Source organism: Argiope bruennichi, chromosome X1, assembly GCF_947563725.1.
Source record: "Argiope bruennichi chromosome X1, qqArgBrue1.1, whole genome shotgun sequence".
Lineage (NCBI taxonomy): Eukaryota > Metazoa > Arthropoda > Arachnida > Araneae > Araneidae > Argiope > Argiope bruennichi.
Genome location: NC_079162.1, coordinates 30,708,967 through 30,735,031, shown reverse-complemented (window position 1 = coordinate 30,735,031; position 26,065 = coordinate 30,708,967). Strand labels below are relative to the sequence as shown.

Here is a 26,065-nt window from a genome sequence, read left to right as displayed (position 1 = left end):
TTTTGCTCGCGGATTTCAGGGGTGAATGCCGAACAAAAGTATTCTGATGACTTATCCGACACTTATAGGCTTCGGAAGACATATGACATCGTGAGAAATCACTTCTCCGCTTTTTGTGGCAATGACATGTCTGATCAAAGCTCACGTGTGCGCTGGTCATACTATCAAGTTTTCATCTTAAAGATTGGTGTAACTCGTAGTTACATCAACCATAAGAAGATGCAAAAATTCTGTTGGTAATAAACATCTTTAACGCTCATAGAAAAAGAATTAATCTAAAAACACTATATAAGTCTAGATACACAGAATATTATAAGTTTAAAGTCGAGGATAAATAATAAAAAAAAAATTTTCGATTCCAAATATTTACAGATTTGCTTGGTATAAAATATATTGTGGCGAAAATTGAGTGTCATAAAATGATGAAAAGAGCAAATCTACGCCATCTCAAGATGAATAAGGTCATGTTCCCTCTCTCCTTAAAAAATCTTCAACCCAATTTCACTTTTTCCGATGTAATAATGGCAGATTTATACCTTTACGAAACACAATAGACAAGACGTAGAAAAATTGGGCAATTAAATCTCTTGACTTGCAGAAAAAAAAAAGAAAGAAAGCAAAAGAGAGAGAATTTTCTCTCTTAGGTTGAAGTGGTATCACCCTCGAGCCACCGCTATGCTTGGAGCATTTAATGAGTGATAAGCCTAATGACTTTCCTGTATGTACATTTTTGTCCGATTTTTCATGCCTCCCTTCTTCCATAAACTACTGTGGCTAATGATGTTCAACTCAGTAATCAAAGAGCATGCGCGTTTTCGATTATTTTCTAATAGGAAGGAGGGAATTTTTATTTTTTAATTATTAACTTGCTTGTGGTTAGATAACGATTAGAATCTGAGTCTTATTTAAGCCGTTGAATCAATATTCAGTTTTCAACTTTTTTTAATCGAAGTTTTAGCAGTTTGAAAGATTAGTTTACGATAGGAAAAAAAATAATAATGATATAGTTTTGCTCTTACGTAGGATGATTATCTTCCATCTGTAAACTGCAGTTTCCTTTAAATAAGATTTTAATTATTTTTCGATAGATTAGAAAACTTTTTAGAACCAAAATATTTTTGAAGTAATGTATTAATTTCTTTGATAAACAAAATGAACAATGTTTTCTGATCGTACAGCGATAACTAATAGTTATTATTTATTTTTCCCTACACGGAGTTTCTTACTTAATTAAAAGAAAGTAAATTATTTGAAGATCAATTTTTAAAATTGTTTATCCAGTTTGTTTATTCATTATCGAGATTAATAAAAGATTGGGAAAAGTTTAATCACTAAGTCTTTTTTTTCCATTTAAATAAGAATATGAATTTCTTCAGAGAAAACAGTGTCTATAATTGTTTTCTTAAGAAAATGGTCATTTTCTAAATAAAAAAAACAACTATGAAAATTTTTAATCATTATAAATGCTACATTTAATAATACATACTCAATCATTTTTAAATAATAAATATTATTTTTTTAGATTTGTGGCTGTTTCTTATATTATATTAATTTACAGATTAGTTGATGAATCACTATATCACTTAAAGAGTGCCATTTTTCTGATTATACGATAAACACAATTACAATGCTTCTATACTTCGAGCTATTTGTGCTTCAGAATTAATTTTTTTATCAAATAATATAGATGTTCGACATTTTGTAATGACTTAACAGTGCAATATCTTTTAAAATTTAACGTTCTTTATATAAATCAATAATTAATAACTGATTACTAAAAATGCCTTATCTTAAAGGGAAAAATAAAGGTTCGTGTGCGAATGTATATTTGATATTATTTGTATAGCCCAAAAACAGAGACAGAATTATATGAAACTTGCAGTAATTTTATGAAACGAACTAGCTACGATTCTATTCAAAAAGCTATTTTATCCAAAAAAATAAGAAAATACAAATACATTTTGCAATTAACATTCATTCTAGAGTCATTCTCTATATTTCTGCAATGACTATAAAAGAAGCTCCTTATCGCATATAAAGTGATTTTTGATTTCTTAATGCGAAACCACAGGATAGCTTAGTATACACCAGGGGATTTATTTACCCGGCTTTTTCTCTCATACCTTCCAATAAAGGACTTATCCCCTTACCCTGCTTAAAATTGTGAACCTTGGGTAAGTTTGCTCATGCCTCACATGGCATTAGTGAACAATAGTTAGGAAATATAGATATTTGACTTGAATCTCACATTTTGACTAAATCTATCGTACGAATATGCATTTTGGAAGCCTCTTTCCTACCAATAGAAACAAAAATTCGATCTACGATTGTAATAAAAAAGGCATAAACCGAATCTCATTATTGATTTAAGCCACTAAGTTTATGAAGAACTTTTATAACTGTATTTCACTGTCAAATTTTTCAGAAAAATCATGGCAAAATAAAATATATAGGAAATAATTTCCATACTCCAAAATAATCACACTAAATAACTATAACCTATAAACAGTGCTCTTGTGGCATAAAAACTTTGAATTACCATTTAAATTATTGAATCATTGTCATTATTGAATTAAACTGTTGAATCATATTCCAACTAATAATAATACACATTAAAGGGAAATATCTCAAATTATTTTTTTAAATTGATGATTACTACCATTCTAGATTATCTGAAGTGCTACTCTGTTTCTTCTACAATGAAATACTGAACTCAATATGAATGAAAAACCAATAAGTATTAGATTAATCAATTTTGCAACGTTTGATAACCAAAAAGATTCTACATTTGTAATAATTAATTATTAAGATTATGCTATTAAGTTTTTGATTATTATTTATTAAAAACGTCTTTACATTTTCGGGACATTGTGCATATAAATTAAGGATTAAAAGAAATAAACTGCATATTTTAGTCAAAAATTTCAAAGTTAATTATTAAATTTTGCATAGCTAATCACACATTTTTAAGAAAGGTGTTTTGAGGAAGGTGTAAGAAATGTCTTTAATTTATAATAAAATCCATGAAACTTGCAAAAGCTTAAAAATTAAAAGCAATTAATTTAATATCTGAAACAAATTACATCGTTATTTAATTAATATGTCAATTCCAATCATTCTTTCTATTGATGAAATAACCCAAATGAGATGAAAACAATTCCAAAAGGTTAATACATCATTTTTCATTTCAAGAAAAATTAAATCCAAAAACTTTCCATTAACTCTTGAAATTTCTTCCTGCCGATATTTTTAATCGGTTATTCAAATTAATTCCGGTGTGAAACGCAAATTTATTTCCATCGATTGTCACATTCTGTCGAATCTTTTAAATGATACAGTTCTTATTTCGCTCGAGTCATTCCATTTCTCAGGAGCAAAGAGATTCTTTTTTCGTTCCAAACACTCTAGTTCCTTTTCCTATTGATCTTCTTGAAGAAAAGCAGGGTAGAACGAATCAAATGCCAACCTTGCATTGATTTTTAGGTACTTAAGAAACCCTCTCATTTCTTCCCCTAAACCCACTTAATATAATGTTAATGCTTAAAGGAAACATTTCCCCCCTCTATAGGAAAACAAAAATCTATTTCCATCTTTTTCTAAGCGACTTAAACTCGAATTCGTTAAGTACAACTATTGCATAAGTTTTATCATTAGTAAAGAATAATATGGGAAAGGGCTTCCACCCAACATTATTTGATAATTTGAAACTATTTGCTTATGTTTTAAGGTTTTTCAGAATATTAAATATATGCTTCTACGATATTTCAAGCATGATTTAGGATGATGCGTTAAACATAGTTCTGATGATTTCTGATTCTACGTTAAATGCAACTATGCTTTACGATTAGCAAAGAATAGTGGGGAAAGTGGAAAAAGGGTTTCCACAATATTATTCAAGTGACAATTTTCTGTAAATGTTCAAAGTATTCAGAATATTGTTTATATGTTTCTAGGAAAATTATTCCGTAATTTAGGATGAACTGTTAAACATGGATCTGATGATTCTTGATAATACTGAAATATATAAGAAAATCTCAGTTACTTAAACTTCAAAACTAGAAATTGGATTCATCGATGAAATTGTTTCGGTTATTGAGTTATTTCGTATTCTTAACAATTTTTTACATGATTTAAGTTGACACTTAATATCAGCTATATTATTTCTAATAATATATTACAATGATAATATAGATCAAAAATCTATTCCCACCTTTTTTTTAAACACCATAAACTCAAGGAAGTTAAGTTGAATTACTAAATTAGCTTCAAAATTTATAAAGAAAGGAGGATTTAACTCCACAGAGTTTAATCATTTGCAGAGATTTGCTAGTGTAGAAAAGATATTCAGAATATTAAAAATATATTTCTCAAAATTCTTAAATACGATTCAAGCTGATGTGTTAAATATGGTTTGATTATTTTAAATAACATTGTAAAAGGTTATAAAACTTGGCCTTTTAAGATTTAGAACACAGAATTTGAATATTCTATTAATTTATTTATACTATTAATTAATTTAGGGTGCATTATAAATTTAACATTTTTAATATGGTTTTTGATTATGTTAAATGTAGTCCATATTACTTCTAATTGTCTTTCAAATGACTAAAATTATTTCATCATTTAGAGCAGCGTATTGACGCTTTCTAGCTGATTAACTAGATTATTTCATTTGCTTAAAATGTTTTCTGAAAATGCTAATGTAATTTCTAATAATGGTACATATAATTTTAATAATTTGTTATAATTTTTTAAATGATGTAAAAGTCGTTGTTTAAAAATACATATGATATTTTGCATTTATATTGTTCAATTGTTTCTTGGATATTAGAAGAAAGAATAATTGTAAAGTAATATAAAATAAAAAATAACTGCTAATATCTGGTATTCCAAGAGATTAATAGATACTTATCGCTTGAAAAATACATGTTAAAAATAACTTTGACGCTTTTGAAGAGTTTACTACTTTGTTTAAAAGGAAATTTTCCAGCAAAGATAATGTGTTTCAAAATATATTTCAAACAAAATATTTCTGATCAGTTTGAATAATATGAATTTTTGAAGCTTTTTTAATTTTTCTGTGTGTATATTATGAATCAAATCGTTCAATAAAGTAAATTTAAAGTTCTGTAAAATTATTTAATATTAAAAATTTATACCATTCTTTCTTTTACTGATATGTATATTTTAATATTACCTATAATTAAATATATTTTGAAAATGCCTATAATTAACTATTTGTTAACTACATTATTAAAGGTTTATTAATTAGCTGAATAAATGTTTGGTAGTGAGTCAATCTTCTCGACAAAATAACTTGCCACGCAAATATTATATAACACACTAATAAGACCAGTAGTATTAAGACTTGCATCAATTCATTGTCAAGATTCTTCCGCTAAAAATTATTAATTATAATTAAGCTGCTTAATATCTCATATTTGTAAGACATACTTCTTATTTTGAACCTACCTCATTATTTAAATCTAATCTTATGATTTATTTCTTACTGACCTTTAGCAAACTAATTAGTTGGTTTAGTTGTGGAGTATAATTTAGTTTGTACTTTAATTATAGAATGGTATCTTTGTGATTAAATTATATTCGGTAAAAAGTAAATAAGTTAATTAAAAGATATATGCATCAATTTATTCTACGATTTGACATTTTGAAATAAAACTCATATTGCAATTAATATCGGCGTTGACTACTATTCATTTAAGCTAATTTTAAGTAGATTTATAGATTTGTACATAACATATTGGAGTCAGTATATTACTGCATTTCTTTTAGACACATGATAGGAACATCATATAATTTAAATTATATATAGTATAGTATTTTTGTATATATCTACTAACATTTTGCAATAATATAACTCTAATGCATTAAATAAACTTAGATTAATTGATATTTTTTAAACTGTTTTTGCTATTTGTAGAATAATTCTGTGCCTTTACAGGAGTTTTCATTATGACGATTTGGTCGATTGAAATTTTCCATTTCTTTTCAGCTTTTGATCGAAATTTTAAAATACGAGTCATTTGTTAAAGCATTCGATAGTTTCGAGTCAGAATAAAATGTTAAGTGTTTTGTATTATATCTTAATTACTTCTAAAATAATAGATCATCCAACATCAAGGGGAAATATTTCTTGAATCGCTGAATATATATATATATATATATATATATATATATATATATATATATATATATATATATATATATATATATATATTAATATTAATGTATTTCTTTTAATATTTTCATTTCCTTATATTTTGAAAGTTATTGTTTATCCATGTTTGTTAGCAGCAGTCCCTTCTCTCTTTCGTGAGGAAGTTGGAACTCTTTGTTACTTCAATATGATTAAGAAATCATAATTAATCAAATAATTATTTTTAAAAAAATCGTCTTTCCCATTGTGAGGAAGTGAAAATTTTGCCACCTCCCTCTACTTTAGAGATATAGTTAATCAAGTGGGTTGTTTTTGAACTGTCATTTCTCCTCTTCATTGTAGGGAGGTTGAAATTTTTTCCACTTCTATCTACTTCAGAAATTATAGTTAATCCAGCAAAGTACTTGTGAATAACCATCCCTCCATCTCTCTTTTTGAGGAAGGTAAAATTGTGTCACATTCCTCTATAGAATTTATAGTTAAAAAGGCGGATTCTTTATGAAATGTTTCTGGCAGAGTAAGTTTTTCTTGCAGAAAAAAAATTACATATCATTTTCAATGTGTAGATAAAAGAATCACTATTTAAGAGCAATTTATGATTTCTGTTAACAATTCTCATGCCACATTTTCCTGTGTTTTCATTTTAAGTTGTCTAACTTTCAACTATTGATTGTTTAATTTACTTATTATGTTTTAATGGTGATAGAACAAAAATATTATTTCAATGAGAAATGTCATTGCAATACTTATATTCCAATACATATTTTTTTTTCTATATATTGGAATCTAAGAATTCCAGTTATATTGTATTGAATGAAATGTATTGAAATTAGTGTTATAAATTTCTTAAAACGAGGCTTGGAATAAAATATGGTTAAAATTATTATTTCAGCACCGCCACTGAAACAAACTTGTAGTAAAAACTGGAACAAATGTAGCCCAGGTAATTTACAGAAACATTTTTAATAAAGTTTATAAGATGTTTATATGATACACCGACTATTTTTTATCTTTGAATTGTCTTTCTTATTATTACCAGTATAATAAGAAAAATATAAAGAACCGTTATCTTTCAAACGGAGAATAAAATTGATATGGCAATATGAAAATAAGTAGTAATGGTGAGTTGTAAGAGATAGAATATCTTTCATAAATATTTTTCCGATTCATGAGAAGCATAACAAGATAATAATGAATAACATTAATATATATTCAATTACTCTCAGTATTTTTTAATTATTTTTTTAAATTACTCTACGCATAATCATATTGCAAAGATCATAGAAAACTAAAAAACATGGCCTTTTACATAGCTGAATAAAAAATTTATAATAAAATTTTGATTTAAATAAATCAAATTAAAATTTCAAAGAAGGAGATAACCCTCAAAAAAATTTATTCGGGTAGCCAGAATTTGATTAGCTTCTTCTGAACACTTTTAAAGAATTCATTAACGAAAATGATGGCATGCTTGGATTGTTCAATAATATTTGTCCTTCAATGCTTTTTTAACAAAAGATCTTTTTGCTCCTTATATTTCACGAAATCGAACAATACAAACGATTCTGCATCATTTTTTTCAATCAGAAATATTTACTTTAACCACACGAAATTTAATTAAACTATAGATAAATAGATATTTTTAGTAATTTCTTACAAAAAAAATTAATCCAACTTTACATGACGAAAGAAAAACATATAAATATATTCTTCAAAAATCGCAAAGAGGAATCGGATTCCCTCTTTTTTAATTGGTCATTTGAAGAAGTTTCGTGGTACCTTCTGAATTATTAATTCAAGTCTATTTTGAAAATCAAAAATAATAACCATCACAGGAGCATCTGCGGATTATTGGTAAAGTCTCAGGTTCGGAGCTGGATGGTATCCGGTACGACACCTGATTCCACTGAATAACCGCTTTGCAAGCGTATCTAGAGCACGCTCTCTAATGTGATGTAAACTGAGAGGGTGGGAAGGAGTTGCTGACTCAGATGTCATGCTCTTCATCCGAGTTTGATTTAAAAATGCAATGCCAGTGTCATCCTAGTGTTGTTTTGAAACGGGATATAAATATACTCAACTAAACTTAATCATTACATATGGTTTGATACGATAAGATATGGCAGAGATATCATCTACATGTTGATTACAGAACATGTCGAAGAGTTCCGCTGCGATAATTAAGTAGTAATGACATATTAGATTAGAACCTATAATCAGCCAGAATGCTCAAGAAAACATTCATCTGTAGCATTATGAATAATTCTTAAAGTGAAAGATTAAAAAGATAATGCTTATATTGCGTTCAATGCCTCGTTATTTAAATTTTTTTATTCATTACGTGTTTTCGGATAGAACGCAAAAAAAAGAATATAGTACGCAAAAAAAAGTATCGCGCAAAAAAAGAATATATTATTTTTCCGTATTATTGAAAAAGAATTAACGAATAAAAGACAAATAAAAAGAATAAATTGGATTCTTATCAACGATATATTTTATGAAATTTGTAAGCACCAATTTTAAAATGAGAAAAAAAAATCTGACTTCTAATAATTATAAACTGATCTGAGTTTTTACGACTTTCTCCCATTTCTCCTCCACAGGAGGCTTTTTGTGTCTAACTATACAGAGAGGAAAATCAAGTATAACATATCAAATGTATCATAACATATAGTGAAAACAATCAGGCCCGCATCTGGAATCTGTTTTTGTTGGCCGATTAGGACCAACATTATATAGTAATTTTCTGTTTTAATGACATTTATACTACCACATATACTTGACTCCACAGTCCCGAGCTGATGGTTTGCAATTGTTTTTAATGACAAAGCAACAGGTAAAATATCATTTCTTTAGAGAGTTCTGTATATGAATTATCACACTCAAAACCATGAATAGACAGACTGAAGGACAATCAAGTAGTATATGAAAAAAATTGATACCGAAGATTCTGGTAAGAAACATGATGCTAAATTTCAGCTATCTATTATTATTTTTAATTACGGATTAATTATTATTATTATTATTAATAATTTAATTATTCTATTATTAACGAATTTTGAAGTTTCAAGGCATAATTAACACACACGGACGGAGACGGATAGAAAGATAAATTTCTCGCTAACAAAATTCGTCAAAAAACTAATACTGATATGCAGTTTTTGTGTGATGACTACAAATTAAATTTAACATATCAAGCTTATTCCGTTTTTCTGTCGTCGTATTCACAAAGTGTTCTTATTATTTGTTATATATTATTATTAATTGTTCTTAAGAAGGTGTAAAATATATGGATTCATCAAAATATTAACGTCAATTTTTTTTACGATTAGAGTGTTTACTTCGATTTTATAAAGTCGAATAAAGTGTTACTTATGAAAATGAAAATACAGTCGCATTACATTCTTAAAGAATTTCAATATAGCTTTGCTTCGCCTTTTGGAAAGATAAAATTTAAATTCAGTATTTTAGAAAAGGAAAAGCTTTTCATTCATTAAAATAATTATACTGCAAATTCCAAGGATAACTGTGATCTCGATAGATTTGAAATTCTTGATACTTTAAACTTCCTCAAATTCAAAATTTCTAGATTTGTTAAATGTAGAGCCATTATCTTTTTCAGATTTAATTTCAGGAGATCTATATTTTTCAAATGATAAATAAATTAAAAACTTTCATAAATGGACAGTTCTTAAATTGCTACGTTTCTTACTGAACATCTTTAATTATGCTTGCTAGGAAAAAATATAAACTCTTCTATTTCGAGAAGCTAGTTTCTCTTCTCACTCCCAAACAAAAAATTCAAACTAAACTTAATAATTATTTTTAAATTTTTTAAGAAATCTAAAAAAGGGATAAATCTGTGCAGTGATTTAATAAAACATAAATATATTCTCAAACATTTGATTTTTAGATTAAAATTTTCGTTTCGCTAATGGTTTTGCTACGGGACATCTGAATAACCAGTTCGAAATATTATTTTATAGCCGTGTCCAAATTAATTTTAAAAATCTCTAAAATAAATTAAAAATCCAAAATGCTTTCGCTAAATTTAAAACAAATGCATTCATCTATGTCCTGAATATTAAATTATTTAATCTTACAAATTTTTAAAACTGTAAACTGTATTAACATTTTTTTAATTTAAATGTTGTACAGCGAAAGACGACTCCAAAATTAAAAAGTCTATGGAATATTTTGAAAGCTATTGAATGGTAAAAATCTACTCCTTCAGCCATTGTATCGTAACTTTTTTTAAAATTTAAAAAATGTACTGAAGTAAACTGGCATCACTAAAACCTTGGTTTATTTATTTATTTTTTCATTTTAAAGTTGAGTAAAAATGATTTTTTTAATTATTATTTGCTTCTGAAGTTAACGAAAAATACGCATTCATTAAAAATTTAATTCAATTTTTCAAAAGTATTTTTCGTTTGCACCTATTACAAAAAAGCAACTATATCATAAAAATTCTAGAAAAAGTTTTTTCCATGGAGAGCTTTGCCAAATCAGAAGGAGCATCGATCAAAATGTCAAATGTAAATATGACCATAGAACATACATTTCCACAAAATTACAATCTCACTTTATCTAAGTATGTTTTATTTATTTTTTCAGAAGATTTAAAAGAATAATCATATGTAAAAATAGCTTTTACAACCGTAAAACCAATTAGCAAAATTTTAATCTCTTATCCTGAGCATTAAATATAATAATAACTCTATGTTTTCTAGAAAATATATTTTTTAAATACTTTGTAAATATTATTCTTTCTATAAAATAAAAAGTACAACAGTGGTTTGATATCATACATTTTGCTTATGATAGTTCATACAAGTATCAATACAAATAATGTCATATTCAACTGACAGAAATTTGAAACATTGTGTATGAAAACTAGATTATAAAAGCAGTTCTATAAGTATGCGATTAAATACTCCTTTAAAAAAAATCCTGAAATGAAAACTAAAACCTTCTCAAACAAATTCGTCTGAATTAATAAATTTGTAAAATAACTAATTCATTTAAAATTAGAAATGTTTCATAAAAATTTTTAATTAATAAAACTTACATAAATCTGTATCCTTTTAAAGAAAAAAATGAAATAAATAGTTTTTTCACATAATTGCATTAAAATATTAATTTCTTCTAAAATCTCCTCCAATCGGATCGATGGAAGCTGCTAAAATTATATTTATTTAACCGCTCGCGGATTTCAGTATTTTAATTTTTTTGACAATCCTGGATTCCCAGATGCAGAATTGTTGTAATATATTGTTTAACACACACTTGAGTCAACAAATGCATATTAATTACAAGATACATATCAAACGAAATTGATGAATATTTTTTGCTAAAAATTAAAAATATTTAATTTTTTCCTAAATTTTAGTGGAGGAATTCTATGGCTGATATATTTTTAGAATAGCCTAGCTTTCCAGGTGTGCAGCAGATTCAGTTAGCAGATTTCAATTGTGCGTACGGTAGAAGGCGCTGGCATCAGGAGGATGCTCCAGATGAAGCGCAAGAGCAGGGACTTTGAGAGACTGAAAAGCAGCGGTTGCGTGCGGCTGCCTTTTGATCTGTTCCCGGCTCTCCAGCATCTCGTGTTTCTCCCCCCAACACGCTGGTCGATGTTTTCGTGCGGTAATTGAACTTTTTATCTCTCTTTTTTTTAAAAAATAACTTTGATATTAAAAAAAAGGTTTTAAGACTAAAAATATTTTTAAATTTCTAAGGGGTAATTGGCCTTTTTTTTATTTTTAAAAAACAAGAAAGGAAACTTCAAGTATATCTTTTTATTTAATATTAATTTCTCGCTAAAAGTAAAAAATTCGTTTATCTATTATTTATAAATATTTTTAATAAAGCGAAATCATTTGAAATTTCTAATGATAAATATTTTAAAGTTTAGAGAAAGGAATAAAAAATAAAAATTCTTCTTTTTTCTTTCTTATTAAAATTTAGAAGAAAATTTATCCAATCAATTTTTAATTAATTAATTATTTTTAAAAATTTAATTCATGCAAATGGTGCATAAAAGTTTTACCAAATATCTTTTGAAAAGTTTAATTAAAATGAAAATGAGAGCGAAATAAAAAAAATTAATAAAAGATTTTAACTATCTATTCAATTAAAACATTTGTAGTATGTTTCTCGTATAGCATTTAGAAAATCATTTTTAACAAAGAGCAACTTATTATAACGAAATTTCAGAGATTTTTAAGTTATATAATTCAAATAAATCGTGACAACGTAAATTCAGGAGAACTTTTTTAAATAAATAAAATAAAGAACATTTTTACTATATTTGTTATAACTAGAGCATTACTTGTGGGATTTTTTAAAACTTTAAATATTTTTAGTCAAAATTAACTTTATCAACTCTTCAAAGTTATATTTAGTTCTTTGAGTAACTCATGAATGATACTTTTAATGTTTAAAAAATATTTTTAAATACATTATTTCAGCTTATAATTCTTAACTCAGAATTGACAATTTAAAAACTATTTCATTTTGATTAAAATTCAATATAAAGAAACTAAATGGCTTATTTTAAGAAATGTGTCCTTTTTAAAAATAGTAGAAGAAAGTTTTGATTTTATCGCCATTTTGTAACTACTGAAATATATTTTATTTTAAACTGAAAATAAGTCATAGGTATATTTTTAGGTTGAATGTAATGGAATTACAAATATTCCTTGTTATAAGCAAATAGTTACTAAATTGCAATGCTGTTAACTTAAAAATATAAGAAAAATTTATTTGTAATTTGGTAAAATTTTATATATTTTAACGTTAGTCTTTACAGATCTATTAATTTCTTTTCATTCAATGTTCTATTTCTCAAATGTAGTGCCATTATTAACTAATGGCTATTTATGATTCTAAGTTTAAATTATATTTCTGTATTAAATGTTTAAATGTGTTTTTTTTCCTTCTTAAAAATTATAATTTTTTGCAGATTTTGTTTTTCATATTTTTATTTATTTAAATTTATCGTAGAAAAAATATTTTTTTAAATAAATGAAATATAAAAGAAAAGAAATTGAAAATATAAATTAACCATCAAATGTTATGAAGTTCTCTCATTATATTAAATTGCATATTTATTTAGAATTAAAATTTCCTGAAGAATTTCAAAAATGTATAAATTGTCTGAAACTACATTTTTTCAAACAACTATTTAATTGGTAAATGCAATATTCCAATAAATTTGAAATAACGAATTTCATTTGCAAAAAATGGTATTTATCATAATCTTGGAACTTCTTTTATAGCAAATAAATTTAATTTTTTAATATATTGAATTTAACATTTATTATTAACATTATTAATTTATTTTTAAAATTTATAATTTCATTTTTCATATTATTGAAATAATTATTTTATATGTAATGTTCCTGCTGAATCTAAAATGAACAATTTGCAAATTTTTATAAAAAGATTATATTTAATATTTTATTAATTATTTGACTTTTTCAAATTTCTATCAAAGATATGATAAACGCAGTATTAAAAAATTATAAATATATTTATGTTAAAATTAATTATGCGTTTCCTGTTGGTTTCGCCGTAAAATACGTTATTAAGATTGTTTTTCCTTCTTACTTTGATATATAAAAATTCACCATGAAGACAAGAATCCTAATATATCAAGGTTTAATGTTTATAATTTTTCTTATATATTTAAAAAAAATATTTGAAGCTTTCTTACCATCTATATTTCAAAATTGCATCTTTTTATTCTTTAAAGGTGCACAGAATAAAAGGCGCCTTAGAGTTTTCTTCTTAACTTTTAGAAACAAAGTGTTACTTTCATAAATTAATTCATGTTTCAAAAATAAAAATATATGTATAAACTGATTTAGAAAAGATTTTTTATATCAAATATATATTTTTTTTCTTGTGTAATTTTTTTCATAAGCAATAAGTTTCGTTTAATCAAACATTGCATAAAATGAATGAAGCGAAAGTCTCTTCAACAGTTATATGATAATGATGAGTGACATTATGATATTATTGATCTGAATGTTTGTGTTGAATTATAATTTTAAACTACTTTTTATTTGCAATTACGTTTTTATCATATTATCATAAAATACTTAACAATATAACAATATTATTAAGATATCTTCACGATATTGTCAGGAATTCAAAATATCGAGCAGCATAATAAAGATGTACATTTTTTGTGTAATAATAGGGTACTATATGATAAGCGTAATTTTGTGTAATAATAAGAAACTATATAATAAGTGGAGTTTTGAGTAATAATAAGGTACTTTTTCCTTATAATAAGTGCCTACTGAAAATTAAAAATCAGTTATTCCAAACGTTTTTCAGTAATTAACTAATAAAAGTTCTGACAATTGTTAATTAAATAAATCTTGTACTATATTGCTATCATGATTAACATTTATTTCATACTTCGTTTTGTTTCAAAGATGAAATATTTCTGAGTAATGTTGAAAGAATAGTTTGATTTTGTTACGACATTCCAACAGTGTTAAAGGAACAATATTGTATCCTTTTCTTTATGTAATCCAGCACTTGCAAGAAAATGAATATATATTTAAGTTGAATGTGTAATATGGATGATGAATATCTTTAACAAAAAAAATCGGGGGTATTTACTTGTTCCTTTTTTATCATTGTTTTTTTTAATGTTTCCAACAATTTAACATTTTTACTATACAAAGTGTGTCAAGTTCAGTTTGTAAAAATCTCAAAAAATATAAATAACTATTAATTTCTTACTCAAACCCGAGACTATGAATTTGTCATCAGATTGACTTACTCATAAAATATCGCAATTCGCTATTAACAAATGAAGATCAACCTATGCATTGAAACATATGGTCATATTTAAATTAATAATTTATTACAAATAGAATTAAAAGATATCTTTAGATTTTATCATTAGCTCTACGGCAAATTCCTACCATATGCTTCACTCGAACGTTGAACTTTTTGAAACATACTTATTTTCAACTTTAAACTGCTTCTTCAGCGAATTCTAATGATAGTAAAACATAATTTGATTTTTCCTTCATTTTAAACTCTCTTAAAATATACAGCAATAAAAATTTTCGAAAGAATGTATTTTTAATAAAATGCTCTTAATGAAGGAAAGAGTCTATCATAATTGGTTTGTTTATTCAAAAAGATCTTCGTGTGTATCTTGTTTTCCAAGCATTATTTTTGATAAAGTTAAAACAGAATCACAATAAATATAATCAAAAGTATATGGAAATGTAATTTTAGATCCAGGTTTTGATAGTGAATAACTTATTTAGTTACAATTACACCTCATTTCTTTATGTCCCAAAGGAAATGACTTGAAAAAAAATTTGAATTAATTAATTCATCAGCGCAATTTAACTAAAGAAATCAATCAAGATGTGAAATTTGATGTTTTTTTTTATAAATTAACGTAATATTTTAAAATGTATTATGATTATCAAAAATTTAAAATTGTAATTTTAAAGTATCTTCATCTTTCATTCATCACTCAAACATATTTAAGCGTGTTAAAAAATATGTTGAAGTAAATATTAAATTATTGAATTATGCCTTTTATGAAAATGTCTAAATCATGATTCTCAGGTAAGACATATATTTTAAAAATCCTTTTCCGGAGACATCATGAAATGCCCAGTTTCAAAAATATATGAAAGTAGGTAATAATTTACCAAATTATAGCTGATTCCACAAAATTTTAGAAGTTAATTAAATAACAGCTTTTTGTCATTTGGAAAACAGCTGTTATAGGTTTAATCTTAACTTTTTAATATACACTGGAAAGCTAAGGCAAGTATATTTAAATTTTTAAGACGTGCGCTTCAAATATAAATAGAAATTATAATTCAGCTAAAGGTAAGTGTAATGTTTTATGTTTTGAAACATCTAGCTAAATCCATCTTTTTCAAAATTTAAATAAAACAAGGAAGTTTTAAATGATATAATGTTCTGGTTATAATAGAAGATGTGAAGCGCAAAATCCAGAATTCTCTCTCTCTAACTACATTCTTATTAAATTCGTGGACGTAATCCAGGTGTTGGCTGTATATTACGAGCAAAAATCTGCATAATTGCAGTGTTAAATTTCAGGGGATCATTCTTCAAAATTAAATTGCATGTAAATGATCCCTAAATTGCATTTTAAAATGCAGATTATTTCACGTAAAATAATGTGTTAGTTATCATCTAAGAATTGGCTTATAATTTTGCACCAGAAATTTTTTATCGAATCACAATTGAATAATCATTTTTGCCAAGCTTATCTTTTACTCTCAGTTTTTCTCACATTTAGTAAAGTTAATGTTTAATGCAATTAAAGTTAAAATTTGTGAATTTTTATTCTTTAGTTAAGCAATTTTAATTATCGCTAACTTTAAAACTCACTAATTATAAAATAATAATTTATCACTTGTTATTCATTATAGACGTACGTTTATTTTCATTTCAACTACTATTTTTATTATGGATTTTCTCTTAAATTTCCTTTCTTTTTACAATTCTAAAAATTTAAATTTGTGAATTTTTAAACTTTTTAGTTAAGCAATTTAATTATAGCTAATTAAAAAATTCATTAATTATAAATTGCAATTTGTTTTTAGATATTCACAACAGATGTACAAATATTTTCATTTCAAATACTATTTTTATAACGAATTTTCTCTTAAATTTCCTTTTGTCATTTTCTTTTTGATAACAAGAATATTTTATGATATTCTTTCGTGTTAATTATATTCTTATGGATTTTGTTTCGAAAGATGAAAGTAATACGAAATAAATATATATAATATTTTAAACAAGGTTTTCTGAAACTGAAACATGATGCCAAATATGTGCATAAATTCAACTTTTGAATTTTGAATATATCTAAAGAATTTTGTTTTTTCAAAATTCAAAAATATTATAGATTAACAGAAATAATCTTTTGATAAGAAAATTATAACAAGAAGATACATTATCCAGTATAATAGGTTTTGAAACCTTTGTAACGAAATATACATTATTAAAATTTATCTTTCCGAGTCATCTGTTGCCGTATGATTTTCATACGTTATTCAGAGAAAGTTGCATTGAGATCACATGCCTTCAAGTCATTGATATTTTTTTTGTATTAGTAATTTATCTTTTAACTTCTCAACATATTTACTAGAATGTATCTTTTCGATCAAATTATTGCATCTTAAAAGTGAATTTATATAACTCTTAGATTTTATAATTCAATGCAAAAAAGTAATTTGAGTCCATAAATATGTGTAGTGTTTTGCATACTATTAACTGAATCAGAGAGACAATCTGGTTTCAAAACATAATGTGTCATCTAATTCGAGAGTAGAAAAGTTAGATTGTAAAGAGTTAGATAAATTATTGTATTTTGATATTACTTGATTCTTAGATATGCATTTTAGTTCACAATACAAGCTTTTCCTGACAATGTTTCGTATTTCTTTTCTTAATCAAATTGCTGCTTCTCTCAACAGTAAAATGAATATTTGACAATATCATAACATGTTTCAACAGTAGGCTTAACTTGTTATAAAAATTGCATTATATGTAAGATATTTAATTTGCAGGAATATTTCTGTTGTATCGAAACTTCAGTCGAAATATATCGCAATTACACTAATATCACAGAAAGTATAAAAAATAAATTTGAGTTAAAAAATATTTTTAATTAATTTCTGCTCTTTCAATACATTATTAACACTCAATTTTGTGCGTAGTTAATAAACATTTTACAAATAAATATTTAATGTCAGATTTAAATTAAAGAGTTCCCTAAAACGATTTCAATGATGGTTTCATTGTCTGATTTAATTGCAAAACATAAAGATATTTTTCAAAATTATATCATTTTTTAAAAATTTAGTTAGATATCAACAGCCCGTTTTTTAATCATCGCTATAGATATTTGTGGGGGGAGGGGATCTCGAGGTAAGATCGGATGGCGAGAGCTGCATCACCCTCTCCAGCCTTAAGCACAGCGTTTCTGGGGTAAGTTTTCCCCCGATGGATTTGACGTGTGTTAGGCAGGTTTGCAGGTTTACGGTAGGCATGTTGTGCAGGTTTACGGTAAAATCGCATTTCGTAGCTGCATCCCTTCGGCTTTGAAGCCGAGACTTTGTAACCAAGCCGCCGAGATCCCTAATTAGCAGAATAGATAAGGAAAATTAACTTTATTATTCCATTCATTTTTCAAAATTTGGTTATATATTAACAACCCGTTTTTAATCATTATTAGTACTATTTTAGGTCTATTGGGGTGATTTTGTGGTAGGGTCGGAACGTGAGCGCAGTACCGACCTCTCCAGCCTTAGATGCCGCTTTTCGGATATAAATTTTACCCCTACTGGGCTTGGCGTGTTCCAGGCAAATTGCTCGGCGGTTCTTTGGTGAGATTGCGTTTCGAAGCCGAATCCCTTCGGTCACAGAGCCGACCGAGACTTTATGCCCGTGCCACCAAGGTGCCTGTTGCATCCCTTCGGCCTTTAATCCGAGACTTGGCAACAAGCCGCCGAGATCCCTATATTATCAGAATAGATAAGGAAAAACCAGCTTTATTATTCCATTCATTTTTTTTAAAAATCTGATTATATATTAACAGCCCATTTTGAATCATTATTAGTTGTATTTTGGGTCTAATCCCGTGATTTGAGGTACGGTCGGAAGATGACCGCAGTGCCGCGCTCTCTAGCTTTAGGTGCCGCGCTTCGGGGATAGGTTTTACCCCGAATGGATTTGACGTGTGCCTGGCAGGTTTGCACGGCGGCTCTTCGGTGAGATTGCGTTGCGAAGCCGGATCACTTCGACCATAGTGCCGAGACTTTATGACCAGACCACCGAGGTACCTGTTGCATTTCGGAGCCGCATCTCTTTGGCCTTGAAGCAGAGAGTTTGTAACCAAGACACCGAGATCCCTATATTAGCAGAATAGATAATGAAAATCAGTTTTATTATTTCATTCATTTTTTTAAAAATTGGTTATAAATTAACAGCCCATTTTTAATCATTAGTCCTTCTATTTTGGGTCTAATCTCGTGATTTTGAGGTACGGTCGGAAGATGAGCGCAGTGCCGCCCTCTCTAGCCTTAGGTGCCGCATTTCGGGGATAGGTTTTACCCCGAATGGATTTGACGTGTGCCTGGCAGGTTTGCTCGACGGCTCTTCGGTGAGATTGCGTTGCGAAGCCGGATCCTTTTGTCCCCCGATCTGAGACTTTATAACCAGGTCACGGAGGTTCCTATATTAATTGAGTATATAATTAGTTCCATTATATTATGACATCTGAATTAGCTTTAAAAGCTCGTTAACTTGATTCTGCTAGTCTTACTGTTTCGAAAACAGTGTTTTACTTGGGAAATATAATTAATGTTACGAAGAATACCTGATAATAAAATTAGAGATAAACAGTAATTAGACATGTAAAAGGAAAATTACTTAGGAATTCTATGGCCTTCTCCACATTTTTCATATATTTTGAGGCCGTTTACTTACGGTACATTTACTACAAAATCATATCTCTCGGTCTTTGTTTACTAAAAGTTGAAAGACAATTAGAATTTTTGCCTTTAGTCAAAATTATCATCCTTTATTTCATGTTGAAGCATCATATACAGATAGTAAATAAATTCCAAAATTGCTTATGACTCATTTTGTATTATTATTTTTAATTGATATAAAAATGAAGCAAAAATATATTTACTATGCTTTTGTTTCATGATGGCGAAATTTACATTGTTTAATGTAAATACTAATATATTTCATCACATAATATTTCCTATAAAAGATTATGACATTAAGATGAATTCAATTATTTTGTAATTTAGATCGATACTTATTTCCAAAATCTGAAATTATTTTAAAAATTAAAAATTTCTCTCATTCTTTTCCTTTTTAAAATTTTCAATCCATATATGTTACCTGAACTTATTTCAACGTATATCTTGCTCAAAGGTCGAGCAGAAGAAGAAAAAAGTTTATTTAGAAAGGTTTCAAGATATGAAGTTTCAGAAATATAGTACTTAAGGTCCATTTTACTTGAAAAAGAAAACGACTTTTCTTTCTTGAAGAATCATCAATCATCTTTCCGAAGAATCATCAACAGTTAACATGAATAAGACATTATACTTCTTGTGCATAAACCGAAATAAAGGCGAAGATATATTCCTACTTACTATGGCCTTTGGCAATTGCCAATATGGAAGCACATTCAAAATAATAACTTTTCTGATCTATTTTAGGAAAAAATAGAGCTTGTTTTTCTTGAACAAGGATTTTTTTTTCTTTCCTTAAGAATCATCAACAGTTAGCATGAATAAGACATTATATCTGTTGCTCCAATCTTAATGCGGAAAGATATGCTCCTATTTGCAACTTTTAAACATTTTGCAATTTTTTTGGAATTGCTAATATTTATTTGCATGTAATTTTTATGTAATACTTTTTTCTGAAGTTACTCAGAAAATCTCGATACATTGATGGCATGCTCTAAATTTCAAGCCATATACGATGTAACAGGACACTTTGAATTTCAAAATTTACCAATAATAAACGGCAAAAAATTTATTTTTCTCAGCATTTCTAGGAATTTGTAATTTTTACCATTTTCTCGTTGAGTTTTTTTTTTTTTTCAACTTCAAATCAAATTTTTAATTGAAGTTCTCAAAAATGATATTAATTCTTCATTACTTTAATTACACTTGTAATCAAGAATCGAAATAAAGAAGATTTGGGTATAGGTATTTGAGATAAAAAAAAATAGAAACTATAATGAGAATTAGGAAAACCAGATGAAAGGTAAAATAATAAGAGACATAAATAATTGAATGAAAGAAAATTCACGTACTTCTGATTTTTGACTTTGGACTTCATTTTCGAATCATGTCGTATTGCAATGGAATTATGAATAAAATTAAGAGTAAGTAATTAGTAAGAATGCCTCGTTGTTAAAATGCATTGATTTGAAAGTCGCAATATTAAATATTTCTAAAGCAAGCTAAATTTAAGTAATAATTCATAGATTTAATATTTTGCATTACTCCTTCTTTCGAAATGATGCGTCTTAAAATAATGTTAAACTTTAAAGGAGTGTTTAAAGTATAAAGGGAATGTATGAAGACATAAATCCTGAACATTTAATAAGCTCTCTGAGTTTCTCTCTGTTCCTTGACATATTTCAAAACAAAAGCATAGTAATTTAAAATATTAATAAAACTAACATGTCCTGATTCGAAAACGATTAGGAAGAAACTCTTAGAAATGTAGTCACAACTTCATGACTTTCTATTAATCTCTTCGTTAGTTTTCTCTGCTATCTTACTGAATAACACATTTCATTTCGAGAATTTGCTATCCAGGGATTCGTTAAAGAATCAGCAGAACACTTAACGTGTTTATGAATTTTCCAAAATTTTTGTATCGAATTATAGCATTTTTGAATGATTTAATTATGGCTAACAAGAAAAGGAAGCGTTGATTCGATGACCAGTATGACGTACACGTACGAAGGTTAAGGGATTAAAGAATTTTTTTAATAATATTTTTAGCCTTTATTGAGTTTAATAATAAATTACACAGACGCATAGTTTAGTTCCTGCTCCTCAAAAGATTTCACTTGCCTGATCTACTGCACCATTATCATATTAAAGAAACCGAGAATCTGCATTCATTATTGAAAACTACACCGCAAAACATTTTGTAGGCAAATGTTAGATACCCATTTACCAGTTATGCTTGTTACGTGACTATGACCGTTAGGTGAATTGGCATCATTGCCAGTAATTAATTTCTTGAGATAAAGATTCGTGTAAAGGAAAGTTTCGGTGAAGTTTTCATTTAAAATAGAGCTGGAAGTTTGCTGGTTGCATTCGTTAAGGAACTAACTGTGAAATTTCCACTGAAAGATTGGTGGAATTGAATTAAATCTTTGTTTCAGTCTATCCTTCACTCCTCCGAACATCTTTGAATTATACATCAGAAGATATAGTAGCTTTCTGGAGCGAAGTGGTAGTTAATTGTTCTAGACAAATTAAAGTAGCAGAATAGTACTAATACGAATTAAATGCCGAGACAACAAATGTTACATGCTTGAAGCTATTCAATCAAAGGCACTGGTGTTATAGCGTGAATTCATAAGTAGGATAAATTATTTTAATATCATGAAAATACACAGCCGTGCAAAATATGATTTACATAAGAGATATTGCTAGATAAATAATTTGAACTTGCTATAAAAATAAAAATTAGTTCACAAATCATGATATTTTCATTTATACCTGGCGATAAATGGGAGAATCAACGCTAACATTTTTAAGAAATTTAAATAAAACTTTTCTGAAGTTTTGGTTTTTATGTAGCACGTTTTAATGATAAATTTTTAATTATTCAATTTTTAAAAAAATAATAAAATTTTAGCTGTTTAGTTAAAAAAAAAAATATCATGCATTTTCTTTTTGAATGAAGGAAATAACGGCTATTGAGTTTTGAATAGTTATTATATGAATGCAAATTATGATATGACTCAAGATGATACTGGAATTGACAACAAAATAGCTATCCCTGGTCTGTCTAGGCATCCAGGTATAAATTAAATGATTATCGTTATGATAGTACTCGGAAACTAAAGGTGAAATTTGGATAGCCATCACCATAACATGACCTCTACCCCTGGAGGTACTTTCAGTTATCGAAATATAGGTACTCCATTCCACAATTCATTTCTGCAATCCTCCCCCCCCCATAGGAGAAGCAAAAACCCTCTTATTAATTTGGTGACTTCTCATTAGTATACTGGTAGCACTGCTGGTAAGAATTTATATTGAGTATAAGCATAATAAGAGTAATTTTTATTTTTAAATGTTGTTCTTAATATATATATATATATATATATATATATATATATATATATATATATATATATATATATATATATATATATATATATATATATATATATATATATATATATATATATATATATATATATATATATATATATATATATATATATATATATATATATATATATATATAGCTTACAAGAAAATTATTTAAAAGTTATTTTCGAAGGTAAATTTGTTCTTCTCTGTTGCAGCAAAACGCTTTATTTCTAGAAATATTTTTTTGGTCCCTACATGAATGCACTTTATTTGATTCAACGGTACAATGCACAAATCATTTAAATAAATATTGTATTCCTCATATTTAAAAAAAATAATGATAAATAATAAGAGTAATTCCTTCTGAAAAAAAAAGAAATTACGTGCATGAATTTGCTTTTAAATAAGTATTGCCTGTAACATATAATAAAATATATCCCCCGAATTCATTTTGTACATGATTAATTTCCGGTAAGAATGACACATAATCGACAAGACGTCAATTTAAATTTTTAGTTTAAAGATAAATGAGATGAAGAAAAAGAAAAATTACAATAAAGTATAAAATAAATAAAGAAAAGAAAAATATGTAGTAAATGAAATGAAAGCAAAATATAATAGTAAAATAAAGAGGAAGAATTAAAATAAAAAATAAAAGAGGTCCTCTTTTTTCATTAATTCATCGTTCTTGCTTCTTTATTTTTCTCAAACTGATAAACCATTGAGAAACTACACGTTGTAATATATAGTGTTAATTTTTTAATAAATAAATATAAAACTTTTCATCTTATCACAAACCCATAATCCATAAAACTAGATATATAATAGATTTAAATGCTTATATGGAAAAAAATGTGACTGAAATTTATAAAACAAAATATTAAAGACATTCTGCAAAATAATAAAAAGAAATAAAAGAATGGCCCCAATAAAATAAATTGACGGCTAAAAATATAAAAAAAAGCAAAATGGAACAAAATATTAAGAACCTTTCATCTTATCTTATCTTCGGTAAAAAAAAGTGAAAATTGATAGTACCGCAGTAAATATCGTATAATATTTTAGAGGTAATCCCAAAATAATCTGCTAACAAATGCTTTTTTTCTTCTAATAAATAAGTTATTGCTCATCCCTAAGGGAAATGATAAGTAATTGTATTTAATGTATTTTATTACTGGAATTGTTCTTCAGATTTACGAAGAGCACTTAAACTATATATTCAGGAAGGGTTACCTGGTGTACCATTTTGTTGAGGACATTTTTCATTGCTAAATATAATAAACTATTTAGAATGGTCAGAGTTATTAGACATACAAGAATAAAAATTAAATTCTTCATTCTATCTAATAGTTTTTAATTATAATTTTAGTGCTTGAAGGAAAATATTATTTCGATAATACTCATGTACTTAAAAAGCATTTTAAATTTAATAAATTTGATCCCTACAGTACTTAAACTTATAATATACAAATTTATGTATTTTTTTATATTTTTGTTAAATTTGAGTTTTTATTTCAAAGTGGTAAAGATAGCATCACAATATTCATGAAAGCTGTGGTCCTAAGGTTCATGAAAAAGAGAGATAATTTTTTAAAATCTAATTTTCATCTTTTTCTATAAATTTGCATTTTATTCTTCTTATTAGATTGTATTATTTTTAGATTGTAAAGTAATGAAAAGTCTATTTTTGTTAACATCATTCAGAAACTCATTGTATTCTTACTTATATAAAAATCACAAATTTATAAGATACATTCTTACAACTTTTAAATTAAACTGCAACATGAATGAATTAAAAGCACAATAGTTCGTTTAATAACTATCAATTAATTTGCATCTGAATTTATTTTTAAAAATTACATCTACCCTATTTTAATATGTTTCATTAATAAAGTATAAGAAAGTTGTACTTAAGTTTTTTAATACAATGCAAGATAATTTAATTTAATTTGATAGTTTCCAGAAAGAATAAAAAATTAAAATTAAAAAGCAGATAAAATAGATTTAAGAGATAGAAATAAATTACATTTAAAATTTGCCATATCGTAAATCAATGAATTCATATTAATGAATGTATTCAAATAAAAAAAGAGTTATATACTTTCATTAGTCACTTTAATTTTTTTCGGTATTTACTTTTCAGTTATGATAAATTGTTTACGATTTATTTTACTAATTACCTTTGCCTTTCATCTCGAAATACTGACAGCTTCTAATTTCTAGTTGCAATGACACAAAATTATTTTTCATTATTTTTATTTCGTATTTACATACTAATAATCATTTATTATTCCAAATTAAGCAAATAAAGTGACATTAATGAATGAAAGATAATCTGAATTCATTTTGCTCTAATATTAGAATAAAAATTCATTGAATATATCGCATTAAAATAAGTTTATTAATTATTACGCTTAGAAGTATTTAAGTGGATAATACAAATATTTAAGCCGATAATAGCTGGTTATCATTTAGGGAAGCTACCCCAATTTAATAAGCTTCGTTTTAATGGGAAAATTACAACAATGCATCCCAGCTAATACTTAGTAACGTTAGATTCTGCGAAATAATATCTTGGTAGTTTGCATTATATAAACTTTGCGTTTTAAGATCAGTGATGATAATTAATTAAGAACATATTTTAATCTACAAACTTACACTCTATTCGAGGATATAGTTTATAAACAAGATCATAAGGAAGTGCGATATATTTTGGAAATTAAAAAAGAATTAATTAATTGTCATTCTGAATTACATTGCTTCCATTTTTCATCAGCGCGTTTTTCGTTTAGTACATAATTAATTCATACTATTAGAATCAAATGCCTTTAAAATATGGTTTTTAAATGTTTCTTGCAAAAGAAATTTTTAAACGCTTCCCTGGGAAAAAATTTTTTACAAAATTAATTCTCGTATAATTTCAACCGCTGTTGACACAGATATGATATAAATATGTAAAGGAACGAAGCATAAGAAAGTGAAGGTGTACCAG

The 26,065-nt window shown here is 26.5% G+C and overlaps 1 protein-coding gene across 3 annotated transcripts in view; it reads left to right on the top strand.

The window, feature by feature from the left end:
* LOC129959505 (muscarinic acetylcholine receptor DM1-like) overlaps nucleotides 1-26,065 on the top strand; it is a 282,793-nt gene that overhangs the window by 19,033 nt on the left and 237,695 nt on the right. For 2 of the 3 annotated variants that reach the window (XM_056072367.1, XM_056072366.1), the window contains exon 2: nucleotides 11,571-11,824. The exons of the other annotated variant lie outside the window; for it this stretch is intronic. The gene's annotated coding sequence lies outside the window, so the exon portion shown is untranslated. The remainder of the gene's footprint in view (nucleotides 1-11,570; nucleotides 11,825-26,065) is intronic. 3 annotated transcript variants of the gene reach the window in all.